This window comes from Eriocheir sinensis, chromosome 25, assembly GCF_024679095.1.
Source record: "Eriocheir sinensis breed Jianghai 21 chromosome 25, ASM2467909v1, whole genome shotgun sequence".
NCBI classification, from domain to species: Eukaryota; Metazoa; Arthropoda; class Malacostraca; order Decapoda; family Varunidae; genus Eriocheir; species Eriocheir sinensis.
Genome location: NC_066533.1, coordinates 7,521,564 through 7,534,063, shown reverse-complemented (window position 1 = coordinate 7,534,063; position 12,500 = coordinate 7,521,564). Strand labels below are relative to the sequence as shown.

General features: G+C 43.8%; 1 protein-coding gene and 1 long non-coding RNA gene across 12 annotated transcripts in view; both read left to right on the top strand.

Annotated features, from left to right (window-relative positions):
- LOC127003278 (nuclear distribution protein nudE-like 1) overlaps positions 1-12,500 on the top strand; it is a 69,235-nt gene that overhangs the window by 20,255 nt on the left and 36,480 nt on the right. The window lies entirely within an intron of this gene.
- On the top strand, positions 9,520-10,639 carry LOC127003280 (uncharacterized). The gene is made up of 2 exons (XR_007757028.1): positions 9,520-10,264; positions 10,303-10,639. It is a non-coding gene; the product is annotated as an uncharacterized LOC127003280 (long non-coding RNA).

Genomic DNA, 12,500 nt, shown 5'->3' with positions numbered 1-12,500 from the left:
CACCGGCGACGACAACAGTACTAACGTAAATCTTGAGCATGCTTTGCCTAACTTTGTAATATCTACCGATGAAGTCCTAAAAGCGACATGCAGACACAGTTACCACATATTTACACACACACACACACACACACACACACTAATACTAACACACACACGCACGTCTACATAATTACCAAAGGTCACGTGACGGGCAGCGCGACATTATTAGACCGGAAAGGCCGTTCAGGTGTGTCAGGCGATGATTAAGCGACACCAGGAGAGAGAGAGAGAGAGAGAGAGAGAGAGAGAGAAAGTAATATCTTCCTCGAAAAAAAAGATGAAAAGAAAAGCAGCCAGCCAGAGTAAGATACGTAGAGACAGACAGACACAGGCAGGTAGAGACAGGCACAGACAGACAGATACAGGCATGCAAGGCGGCGTATATTTAGTGGTCATGATAAGGGACCAGGGGGGTAGCATGATAAGGGACCGGGAGGGGGGAAGGAATCTGATGTCTTAAGATTAGCTAATAGGCAATAAAAGGAATTAGTCGATAATCAAACAGACAGACAGAAGTTAACTGAGTATCTTAAAATAGGGGGAAGGGGGAGCATGGGTTAGTCCTGCATTCTGTATACACCACTGAACAGACAGACAGACGGACGGACGGATAAACAAACCGATACACTGAAGAACAATAACACCCACACAGACAAAAACAAAAAACAAAGAGAAGGAAGAGATGAAAGAAGTGAAGAGAAAATGAAAGAAGGAAAAGAAGAAAGAGAAGAGAAGAGAAGGAAAAGATGGAAGAGAAGATAAGAGAAGGAAAAGATGGAAGAGAGGAAAGAATAAGACACGAGGAAGGAGAAAGAGGGAGAACAGAAAATTCGATAGTCAAGTATATTGATCGGTTTAGACAAAGACACACACACAGACACACACTACCCTAGACAGACAGATAGACAGACAGACACAAAGGTAACCACGGACAGGTGAGTGAGCAGGTGTGGTCTCCTCATAAGGACCTTTCCCATCACTCAAGGTCATTCCTATTATGTGGATGAAGGAGAGGACGACGAGGAGGAGGAGGAGGAAGATGGAGATGAGATATTGGAGGAAAGGGTTTAAAGGAAGGAAGATAAAGCATTGGAGAGAGAGAGAGAGAGAGAGAGAGAGAGAGAGACGCAGACAGACAGACAGACAGACAGGACCTAAGGGGAAAGGAAAGGTTGGAAATACACTAGAAAATAATGATTGTGAGAAAGGAAAGAGGAAGAGAGAAAAAAAGAGAGAGGGAGGGAGGAAAAAACCTATTACACACAGCTGACCATCTTCCTCCTCCGAATTGTCTCCCCCTCAGGCTTCCTCCTCCTCCTCTTCTTCTTCTTCCTCTTCCTCCTCCTCCTCTTCTTCCTCCTCTTTCTGGTATATATAACCTCTCCATCTCCTCCCTCCTCCTTTTCCTCCTCCTAGTGTTCGTTTCCATCTTCATATACAACCCTCCTCCTCCTCCTCCTCCTCCTCCTCGTATGTTTCCTCCAGGCGTGTTTAACTCCTGCCATATTTTTCTCTCCTCCGTTTATCCCTCCAAGCTCGGCCTTCATTTACCTCACTTTTCCTTGTTTTCCCTCCACACATTTTCCTCCACCCTAACTATATTCCGCCGTGCCTAATAATTATCTCCACATTTATTCTTTTTTTTCCTTCCTTCATTATTTTTCCTTTTAGTTTCGTCATTTTCCTGTCCCACGCATTTTTGTACATTATTTTCCTCCTCCTTATTTTGTACATTATTTTCCTCCTCATTCGTAGTTTTTTTTTTTTTTCCTTTTAATTTTTTTTCTATTTTACAATCATGTTCTCTTTTCTCTACAATTACTTCTTTTCTTTACAATCACACTTTTTTCTCCACAATCACATTTTTTCCTCCTCCACTCACTTTTTTCCTCTTCCACACACTATATATTTTTTTCCTTCCATTCCCTCATTCTTTCCTACTCCACTTCTTCAAAAAATTTCATCCATTCATTTCTTTCCTATCGTGATTTCCCCCTTTTTTCACATTTTTACTCTTCCACACGTCATTTTTTCCCCCTTCCATTCCCTCATTCTTTCCTACTCCACTTCAAAAAAATTCATCCATACATTTCTATCCTATCGTGATTTCCCCGTTTTTTTCACATTTTTACTCTTCCACACATGTCATTTTTCCCCCTTCCATTCCCTCATTCTTTCCTACTCCACTTCAAAAAAATTCATCCATCCATTTCTTTCCTATCGTGATTTTTCCCTTTATCACTATTTTTTTTACTCTTCCACAAACGTCATTTTTTTCCCCTTCCATTCCCTCATTCTTTCCTACTCCACTTCCTCAAAAATTTTCATCCCTCCACCCGGGGAAGGCAACTGAGGATGAGAAAGTGAAGGAAGGAGAATGTGAGGAAGTGGAGGAAAGAGAGGAAAATGATATTGGAGGAAAATATAAGGATGTGGAGGGAGGTATAGTAGGAAGTGGAGGAGGAAATGTAAGATGTGGAAGGAGATATATTAGGAAGTGGAGGATGTCACACTGGCCCGGGGTAATGGGTTGTTTCCCGCCACAGACTCGCTGACCAATGCACGGAGGTGAGCACCGAGGCAACGAGTAGCTATTGTGTGTCCCCCCCAACTTTACTTTTCCTTACTTTTTTTCCTTCACACACTTTTTTTCCCTCCACTCCCTCATACTTATCTCCACTCCCTCTTTTTCCATCCACTTCCTCTCATTTTCCTCCCTCACCGCCTCATGCACATTTTTTTCCTCCCTTACTTTCCTCCAATTTCTCACAGTTTTCCTCCCTCACTTTCCTCCACTTCCTCTCACAGTTTTCCTCCCTTACTTTCCTCCAATTTCTCACAGTTTTCCTCCCTCGCTTTCCTCCACTTCCTCTCACAGTTTTCCTCCCTTACTTTCCTCCACTTCCTCACAGTTTTCCTCCCTTACTTTCCTCCAATTTCTCTCAGTTTTCCTCCCTCACTTTCCTCCACTTCCTCTCACAGTTTTCCTCCCTTACTTTCCTCCACTTCCTCACAGTTTTCCTCCCTTACTTTCCTCCAATTTCTCACAGTTTTCCTCCCTCGCTTTCCTCCACTTCTTCTCACAGTTTTCCTCCCTTACTTTCCTCCACTTCCTCACAGTTTTCCTCCCTTACTTTCCTCCAATTTCTCACAGTTTTCCTCCCTCGCTTTCCTCCACTTCCTCACAGTTTTCCTCCCTTACTCTCCTCCATTTCCTCCCTAACTTTCCTCCAACTTCTTCCTCCATTGCGTTATCCCTCCTTTTCCTCCTATATTTCTTCCTCCACATCCTCTCACATTTCCTCCTCCACTTCCTACTATACCTCCCTCCACATCCTCATATTTTCCTCCACTTCTTCGTCTCTCTCTCCACTCCTATACATACCGTTTTCCTCTCCTATTTATCTCCACTTCCTCATATTTTTCTTCCCCCTCATCTTCATATTTTCCTCCCTCCACTTCTCCATCCTCATATACCTCCCTCCACTCTCATATACTTTTTCCCTCCCCCGCTGAACTTTCCTCCACCCAGCCTGTTTTTCCCTCCAGGGCCACCATACCGTTTGCCTCCTGCATACCAACGCCTCTCACCTGACCACGGAGAGAAGAGGGAGAGAAGGAGGGAGGGAGAGGTGACAAAGGGGGGGGTATGGATGGTAGCGATTCAGAGAGAGAGAGAGAGAGAGAGAGAGAGAGAGAGAGAGAGAGAGGAAGAGAGATGCTGTAACGGGAAGAGAGAAAAAAAAGAGGAAGAAGAGAGAAAAGGATAAAATAGAAGAGGATGGTAGGAAAAGGAGCAAGAAGAAGAAAGGAAATGATATGGAGAAAAGGAAAAGGAGAATCTGGAAATGGAAGAGTAAGAGAATGAAAGAGGAAAAGGAGAAGGAAGAGGAAGAAGAGGAGGAGGAGGTCAGAGGTATGCGAGGAGGATCTGAGGAGGAACGGTGGCGAGAGAGAGAGAGAGAGAGAGAGAGGAGAGATGCGGGGGGGTTTTATGTCTGGAATAGATATAGGATGAGATGAGGAGGAGGAGGGAGCGTGTGGAGATAACTGTGTGAACTAGAGAAGAGAGGCGGGAAGGAAGAGCTGGGGAGGTGAAGGAGGAGGAGGTGGAGGAGATAAAACGTGGGACTATTTTGATATTTTTCTGAGAACATTTTTCATCATCGTCTTTTCCTTTTTTTCTTCCTCCTTTTCCTTCTCCTCCTCCTCACCATCATCGTTTTTTTCCTTTTTTTTTTCTTTGTTGCAAAAATATCAGATGAAGACAAGAAAAAATTCCATCCAGCTCTGGGCCGAGAGAGAGAGAGAGAGAGAGATATGCTTACTATCCTGTCGCGTCAGATACGGATGTTGGAATGAGGCAAGAAGAGAGAGAGAGAGAGAGAGAGAGAGAGAGAGAGAGAGAGAGAGAGAGCAAGGTGGGCCAGCCCGTTTGCTAAAGCAGGATTTGAATCGTGTGGAGGCTGGAGGGAGGAGGAGGAGGAGGAGGAAGAGGCTGGGAGAGAGAGGAGGAGGGAGGGAGATGGAGAGAGAGAGAGAGAGGGTGGGGAAGAGGGTGGTTGGGTGGGAGCCGTTGTGACTCACAGACCAGGCACGTTCAACCCTCCTCTCTCTCTCTCTCTCTCTCTCTCTCTCTCTCTCTCTCTCTCTCTCTCTCATTCTAGTGGCACTGCTTCCTAGACAAAGTGTCGTCATGAGTCATGCCCCCTCCCCCTCCTCCTTCTTCCCCTCCTCCTCCTCCTCCTCCCCCTCCTGCTCCTCCAATTTCACATGGTAATCTTAACAATAGACTAGTTTAACGAATATAACGTTCGCTAGAGTTACGTAAGTCAACCTAAATATAAAGTAGTGGTTAGTGGTATAGGTGAATTGTGGGATTTGTGGTGGTAGTAGTAGTAGTGGTGATGGTGGTGGTAGTGGTTGTGGTAAATGTGAAGAGGCTAGTTGGTGATGATAGTTGTGGTGGTGATAGGTGGAGGTTAGAGGAAGTGGTGTTTATGCTTGTCCGTGTTTGTTGTTGGTGGTGGTGGTGGTGGTGGTGTGGGAGGGAGTGGAAGCGGAAGTAGTGACGTGGTGGTGGAGGTGGTGTTTATGGTGGAAGGAAGTATATACAGCTGTTTAATACATCCACCAACATCACCTCCACCACTCCTACTACTACTACTACTACTACTACACCATCTTCACTACCACCAGCACCAAGACACTTACCACGCTTCAGTAACTTCCACCTCCTCCTACACACACACACACACACACACACACACACACACACACACACACACCTGAAGATCTCATTAAAGGTAAACTTCCACATCTGCTCACTTTTACTCTCTCTCCCTCTTCCTCCCTCTCTTCTCTCCCCTCCCTCTATTCCCTTCCTTTCATCCCTTCTCTACTCCCTTTCTTTCCTCATTTAATATCCTTCATTCAAGTTCCCTCCTTGCGTCTCTCCCTCCTCCTTGTTCTTCCTTTCTCCCGCATATTCGTCCCTCCTCTATTCCCTTCCTTTCCTCTATTTCTATCCTTCAATCACATTATCGCACACTTCCTTCCATTTCCTCTTTTTCTCCTTACCTCACTCTCCTCTCTCGGTCTATCTTCTCCCTCCATCTGCCCTCCCTCTCTCCCTCCATTTTACCTCCCTCCACCTTCCCTCCCTCCCTTCGAGACAAGAGAGGAACGTATTATCCACGGCAGATGAACAAGGGAGGGACGGAAGGACAAGACGCGAGAGAGAGAGAGAGAGAGAGAGAGAGAGAGAGAGAGAGAGAGAGAGAGAGAGAGAAATAATGATAGTGTATAGCAATGAATGGGTCTGCGTAAATGTTATAAGGAAAGAAGGAAAGGTGAAGGAGAGGTAGACAGGTAATGGGACAGGTATATTTCCCTCCCCCTGCCCCATCCCCACTCCCCCATTATCCTCTCTCCCTGACCTTTCTCCCTCCATCTTCTTCCTCCTCCTCCTTCTCTTCCTGCACCCACACTTATATTTCCTCTTTCCTTCTTTCTTGTTTTCTTCCTCCCCCTGTGTGTGTGTGTGTGTGTGTGTGTGTGTGTGTGTGTGTGTGTACCCAGATCGACCATGACGTGGTTGGTTGGGGGTGGAAGTGGTGGAGGTGGTTGTCTTGTCAGGTGGGGGTTGCATGGTCCTTTTTAGGTGGGGGCGATAAGGGGGGGTAAGGTGTGGCTGACTGGTGGTGGTGGTGATGGGGGGTGGAGAATGTGGATTACTGAAGTCTGGTTCGAGAAAGGAGGGAAGGGGGGCGATGAGTTTGTGTGGTGGTGGTGGTGAAGGTGGGGGTGGTGGTGGTGATGGTGGTGGTGGTGGTGATGGTGAAGGTGGTGATGGTGATTGTGGTGGTAGTGGTGACTTACTGGTCGATATACATGTACTGGTTAGTCATACAGAGAGAGAGAGAGAGAGAGAGAGAGAGAATGTTCTACTTCTACAGGTATATAACGAACTTATGTAGGTGTGAAGTGAATGTGTTGACGTGTGTGTGTGTGTGAGTGTGTGCGCAGTGGTTTTTTTTCATGTTTTTATCAATATCTATCTATCCACCCACTTATCAATATATCTATTTATCTAGGTTTGTATGGAAGCGGCAGGTGTGACGTACAAATTGCCCGCCAGGTGTGACATTTAGGTGTGGAGGGCAGGTGTGAAAGGTATAGCTAATTTAGTGAATGGGGTTGAAAGAGGTTGCTGAAAGGGAGGTCGGGTATGGATGGGCGTGGGAACGGGTATTGCTGGGTGTAGAGGGGATGGGTGTAGATGGGGAGTGTGGAGGCATAGAGGAGAGACGGGGAGTGGGTGTCGAGTGTAGAGAGGTGGGTGTAAGTTTCAAGGGTGTGATTTCAGGGTGTAAAGATGTAGGAAACGGAAGCTGAGGGTGTAAAACTATAGGTATATGTTACACTATGCGGGGAGGGTGTTTTTCGTATGGTGGAGACAGGCCAAAAGATTAGCACTATACAGCTCCCATAAATAAGATAGAATTTCAGCAAAAGCAATTCAGTTTAGTTAAGTAGGTGCTTTGTTACTTCCCTTCCAAAAAGTTTAAGTCGTAAGAGAGAAGAATAACACTTGAAGAAAAACTGCTCCAGATTTGCCTCAGTTTAAGAGCATGAAAGAGTTTAGATGCTGGATAACTCGTGCATTAGGGAATTGGACAGCATAGGGATAAATGGCATGGGGAAAAATAAAAGAAATATAGAAAAAAAAATTAAGGAAGAGAAGAGAAACAAAAAATACATGAGAAAAGAAAGGAGGAGGTGAAGAATAAACAAAAAATAAAGGGATAAGGGAAAGAAAGGTGAAAATAAAGAATGAGAAAAAAATGGAGTAGAAAGAGGAGGAAGAAAAAAATAATTGAGTAAAAAGATAGAATAGGAGGAAGAGGAAATGACAAAGAAGGAAGAAAAGGAAAAGTGTATATATAAGTATCATGTGTTAGGTGTGTGTGTGTGTGTGTGTGTGTGTGTGTGTGTGTGTGTGTGTTTAGTGGAGTGTAATGGTTGTCTGGGAGGGGTGGAGGTAAAAAAAACACTTAAAGCTTTCAAATGTCTCTGTTTACGATCAAAAAGTCTAGTCACTAAGTAAATAAAATAATACTAGTTAAATAAATAACCTAACAATATAACTTTTGCTCTTTTGTAAGTGGTGGATATTTTTAATCCCGGAATAAAAATCAAACGAAAATAAGAATAAAATAAATGTGGGTGTAATAGGAGGGTGGGAGGAAGGGAGAGCCAGCCAGCCATCCCCCAGACACACCTCAGCAACACACAGGTGAGGCGCACACCTGCATCAGGGGAGCGTCGTCAACCTTGCCTACCTGTTGTTTGGTCCCTTCACTGATGCAGGGTTGTGAGGAGAAAGTATGGAAAGGGAGTTAAGGGAGGTCTGGTTAAGGGAAAGGGAAGATGAACAGGAGGATGAAAGTGATTTTATTGAGAGTAATGAGGATGGAAAAGGTGAATCGATAAAATTTTGAAAAAGAAAGAGAATAAAAAAAAAGAATATGTAACAAAATAAATGAAAGGAGGTAGTGAGAGAGGATAAATAGGAGGAAGGAAAAGGGATAGAATGTGAAAGAGGAAGGAGATGAATAAGAGAAAGAATAAAGGAGAAAAGAAAATATCAATAAAAAGAGGAGGTAAAGGAGAAATAGATAAAAGGGGTTGTAAATAAATATAAAAAAAAAGAAAATGGAATAATGAACAAGATGAAGTAATGGAAAGAGAAGAGGAAAAGGGACGCAAGGGGAATGTAATGGAAATGGAAGGGAAAGTAAAACAGAGAAAAAGGGACATAAGAGGAAGAAAGTAATGGAGGAGGAAGAGAGGGAAGAAAAGAGTAAAAGGGAAGTGAGGAGAAAGTAAATGAAGAGGAAGAGGACAGGTGGAGGAAGCGGAGGAGGAGGAGGAGGAGGCATTGTTAGGAGAGGAGGTGAACCGAGGAATGGAAAGAGAGGAAGGAGGGAAAAGGTGATACGGGGAGGAGGAAGGGAGGAAAGGTGGGAGAGGTAAGGGAGATAAAAGGGGGGAGGGGGATGCTGGGAGAGAACATGACGTCACACTTCCTCCAGGTCTTTGTGTCCCTTCTGGAGGAGAGGAAAAGGAGGAGGAGGGTTGCATTCCGCCTTCACTGACCACCTCGACTCTCTCTCTCTCTCTCTCTCTCTCTCTCTCTCTCTCTCTCTCTCTCTCTCTCTCTCTCTCTCTCTCTCTCTCTCTCTTCAGAGAGAGAGAGAGAGAGAGGCAAAGAAAAGGTGAATGACAATGCAAGTACAGGCGTAAATATGAGATAAGAAAGCACACACACACACACACACACACACACACACACACACACACACACACACACACACACACACACACACACACACAGGGACATACACACACACAGGGACGATAACCCAGTCATCCATTATGTGGTCAGTTCCCTTCCTGCCATCTAAGGGGGGTGGGTACGGGGGGGTCAGGGGGGGCGGTGAGGGGCAGTGATGCGTGACGTAACCATTCCCTTAAGTCCCTGAGGAGGAGGAGGAGGAGAAGGAGAGAAACAGAAGAGGAGAGAGAGAGGGAGAGAGAAACATAAGGGAGAGAGGGTGAGAGTAAGGTTTTATTGACTCTTCTCACGCTAGAAAGAGAGAGAGAGAGAGAGAGAGAGAGAGAGAGTGCTTACCTGGATAGATAATAGACGTCCTTACAGGTAGATAGGCAGGTATGGAAGGGCGGGCACAGGTGGATAAAGATAGGGAGGAGGGGGAGGGAGAGGAGGAAGGGGACCAAGATAGATACAGTAGATAATGACAGTTTTGCATGTAGAAGAGAGAAAATTGAAGTTAAGAAAAGAAGAGGAGGAGGAGGAGGAGAAACAGTGAATAATGATAGTCTTGCATGTAGTCGAGAGGAAATTGATGAAAGTTACGTAAGAAGAGGAGGATGAAAAGAAGAAGAAGAGAGAGAGAGAGAGAGAGATAATAAAGGGAGGGAAAAGAGGGAGGGAGGAGGAGGAGGAGGAGGAGGAGGAGGACCAAAGCAAATATACAGTAAATATTGACTGCCTTGCATATGGAGGAGAGGATAACATTGCAAGCTAAGAGGAGAAGGAGAAGGAAGTGGGGTAAGGAGGAGGATAAAGGTCGTGAATGAGAGAAAGAGGGAGAGGGAGGAGGGGGAGGAGGGCTAAGATAAGAATAGTAATTAATAACAGCCTTGCATGAAAAAGTAATATAAGAGATTAAAGGTAATGAGAGGTCGATAATAATAACAGGCTAAGAATAGGTAAGAGAAGGTAAATTAACAGGTAGGCAGGTAAGAAAAAAAGGACAGAATTAAAGCAAAAAGCAAGGAATGGTATAAACTTGTAGAAAATAAAATGGAAATAGAATAAATGTAAGTGATAATTAATGAATGTGAGATAGGTAGAAATGGAGACAGGTAGTACTTAAAGGAGAGAATATGCTTATAAATGGTGATAAATAGTGACTAATGAATGGGAGGTAGATAGAAATGGAGATAAATGAAAGGTAAGGGATTTGAAATAGGTAAAAAAATTGGAGACAACGAGTAAGGAACAGAGAACAGGTAGAAATGGAGACAGGTGATAAGTAGTGGATTAGAGACAGGTAAATATGAAAATGGATGAAGAGTAATGAATAGAAGACAGGTAGAAGGTTAGACAGAATAAGTAAAAGATAAAAGGTAAGTAGAAATAGACAAGTAAAAGGTAATAGGTAGAAATAGTAAGAGAGAGAAAGATTATAAGGAACAAGGAACAGCTAGAAATGCCAGCAGGTTATAGGTAAGGAATAGAAGACAGGTGGAAAGTTTAATAGGTGTGCACAGACGAACAAAAAGCGGAAATAGAGAATCAAACAGGCAGCGACCTCCTATTATTATTATCAAACACCAACAGTAAAACAGACAGACAATAACCTGCGACAAAAGGCAATAACCGAACGTAACGAGACACGAGAGCGAGGAGAATAAAAAACTTATTACACACACACACACACACACACACACACACACACACACACACACACACACACACACACACACACACACACACACACACACAGGTAAGGCAAAGAGGTAAACAGACAAAATAACATCAACAAAGTGCTTTAAATAGACGCTTTTTGAGGCATGAACTGGGAGTGGTACGAAGGAGGAGGAGGAGGAGGAGGATGTTGCCATAATAGGAGGAGGAGGAGGAGAAGAGAGGAAGGGAGGAGGTCTTGGGTATGTGCATATTTTAGATACGCACCGGAAATTGGAGGCTGTGTGTGTGTGTGAGTGTGTGTGTGTGTGTGTGTGTGTGTGTGCATGTCGCTGACCTTGTGTGTCTATATACGTACACAAAGGTAGACATACATGCGAGTTTACACACGAGATTTTTACTCACCTCTGCAAATAATCCTTCTCCCACACCTCATTCTTCTTCCTCCTCCTCCTCTTCCTCCTCCTCCTCCACCTCATTTTTCTCTCCTCCGGCTATCTGCTTCTCCTGTGTTCCCATGTTTCCCTTCTCTCCTTTGCCCCCCTCTCCTCCATCTGCACCTCCTCCTCTTCCTCCTCCTCCTCCTCCATTCTCTCCTCTCCACGCTTCGCTTCCTCCCTGGTCACCTTCACCCTTGCATGAGAGAGAGAGAGAGAGAGAGAGAGAGAGACACTATTGCATTATCTTCGCCATGACCTCTATCTGAGTATTGCAAAAGCGATGACAGGTGAGGAAGAAAGACAGGTATGCAGGTAACAGGTGTGTGCGGGGTTGGGAGAGAGCCAGGTGTAAGAGTTTATGAGGACAGGTGTGGAGAAGGCAGGCTTATTATTGGCAGGTGTGGGTGGAAGAGAGCCAGGTGTATTCGTACTGAGTGAGCAGGTGTGTGGAAGAGATGTGTATGCAATTAGCAGGTGTGTATTTGTTGTTGTTGTTGTTATTCTTATTCTGCTCATTCATATTCTGTTGTTGTTGTTATTCTCACTATTATTGCTCTTCTCATTCTTCTTCTTCTTCGTTTTCTTCTCATTCTTCTTTTCCCCTTCTTTTTTCTTCTTCTTTTCTTCTTTTTCTTCTTCTCATTCTTCTTCTTCTCATTCATCTTCTTCTTCTTCTTCTTCTTCTTCATCTTCTTCTTTTCCTTCTTCTTCTTCATCATCATCATCATCATCATCATCTGCTTTATTCATTCCAATACCAATGTTACTGTTGAAATAATTTGTATAAGAAATGATCCAAAGGGCACGAAAATAAATAGTTGCAGAATACTTATGTAAAGATCATAAATATTAGTGTTGGGAAGACAGGTGTGTATAAATATAGTCAGGTGTGTGTAAGAAGGAAAAAAAAAGTACGTGTATAGAAAATTAAAGGAGAGGAATTGGAACGGGAAGGAAGGTGAAGGAAATAAAAGATGAAATGAGAGAAAATAAAACGTAGAGGGGAAGAGTGAGATAAATAAAGGAGTGAAACTATGCAATCAAAGAGATGAGGAAAAGGAAGGAAGAATGGAGAGGAGGAAGAGTAAAGGGGTGACGAAAGAGAACATGAAAAGTGAAGAAAGAATGTTAGAGAGAAAGGAGGAAAAACAAGTGTAGAAAAGACTGATCAGGTGCGTGAGAGGAAGAACTGATTTGTAAAGGCAGGCAGGACACTTGTACAATAGTCAGATATGTAGTTGAGGTAGCAGGTGTATGCATGCAGGCAGATGTGTAATGGAATAGATATATCAATAGACAGGTTTAGGGGGGCAGGGGGTCAGATGTATATAAAGGCAGATGTGTATTGAAACATATATATAGAGTTGTCGTATAGATCAAACTTACAGATAGGCAGATTTACAGCCAGTAACAAGAGGTAGATGGATAGATAGATAGATGTAAAGATATGTAAAATAAGACAATATATAGAAGGAAACAAATGTAAAATAGAAAACATA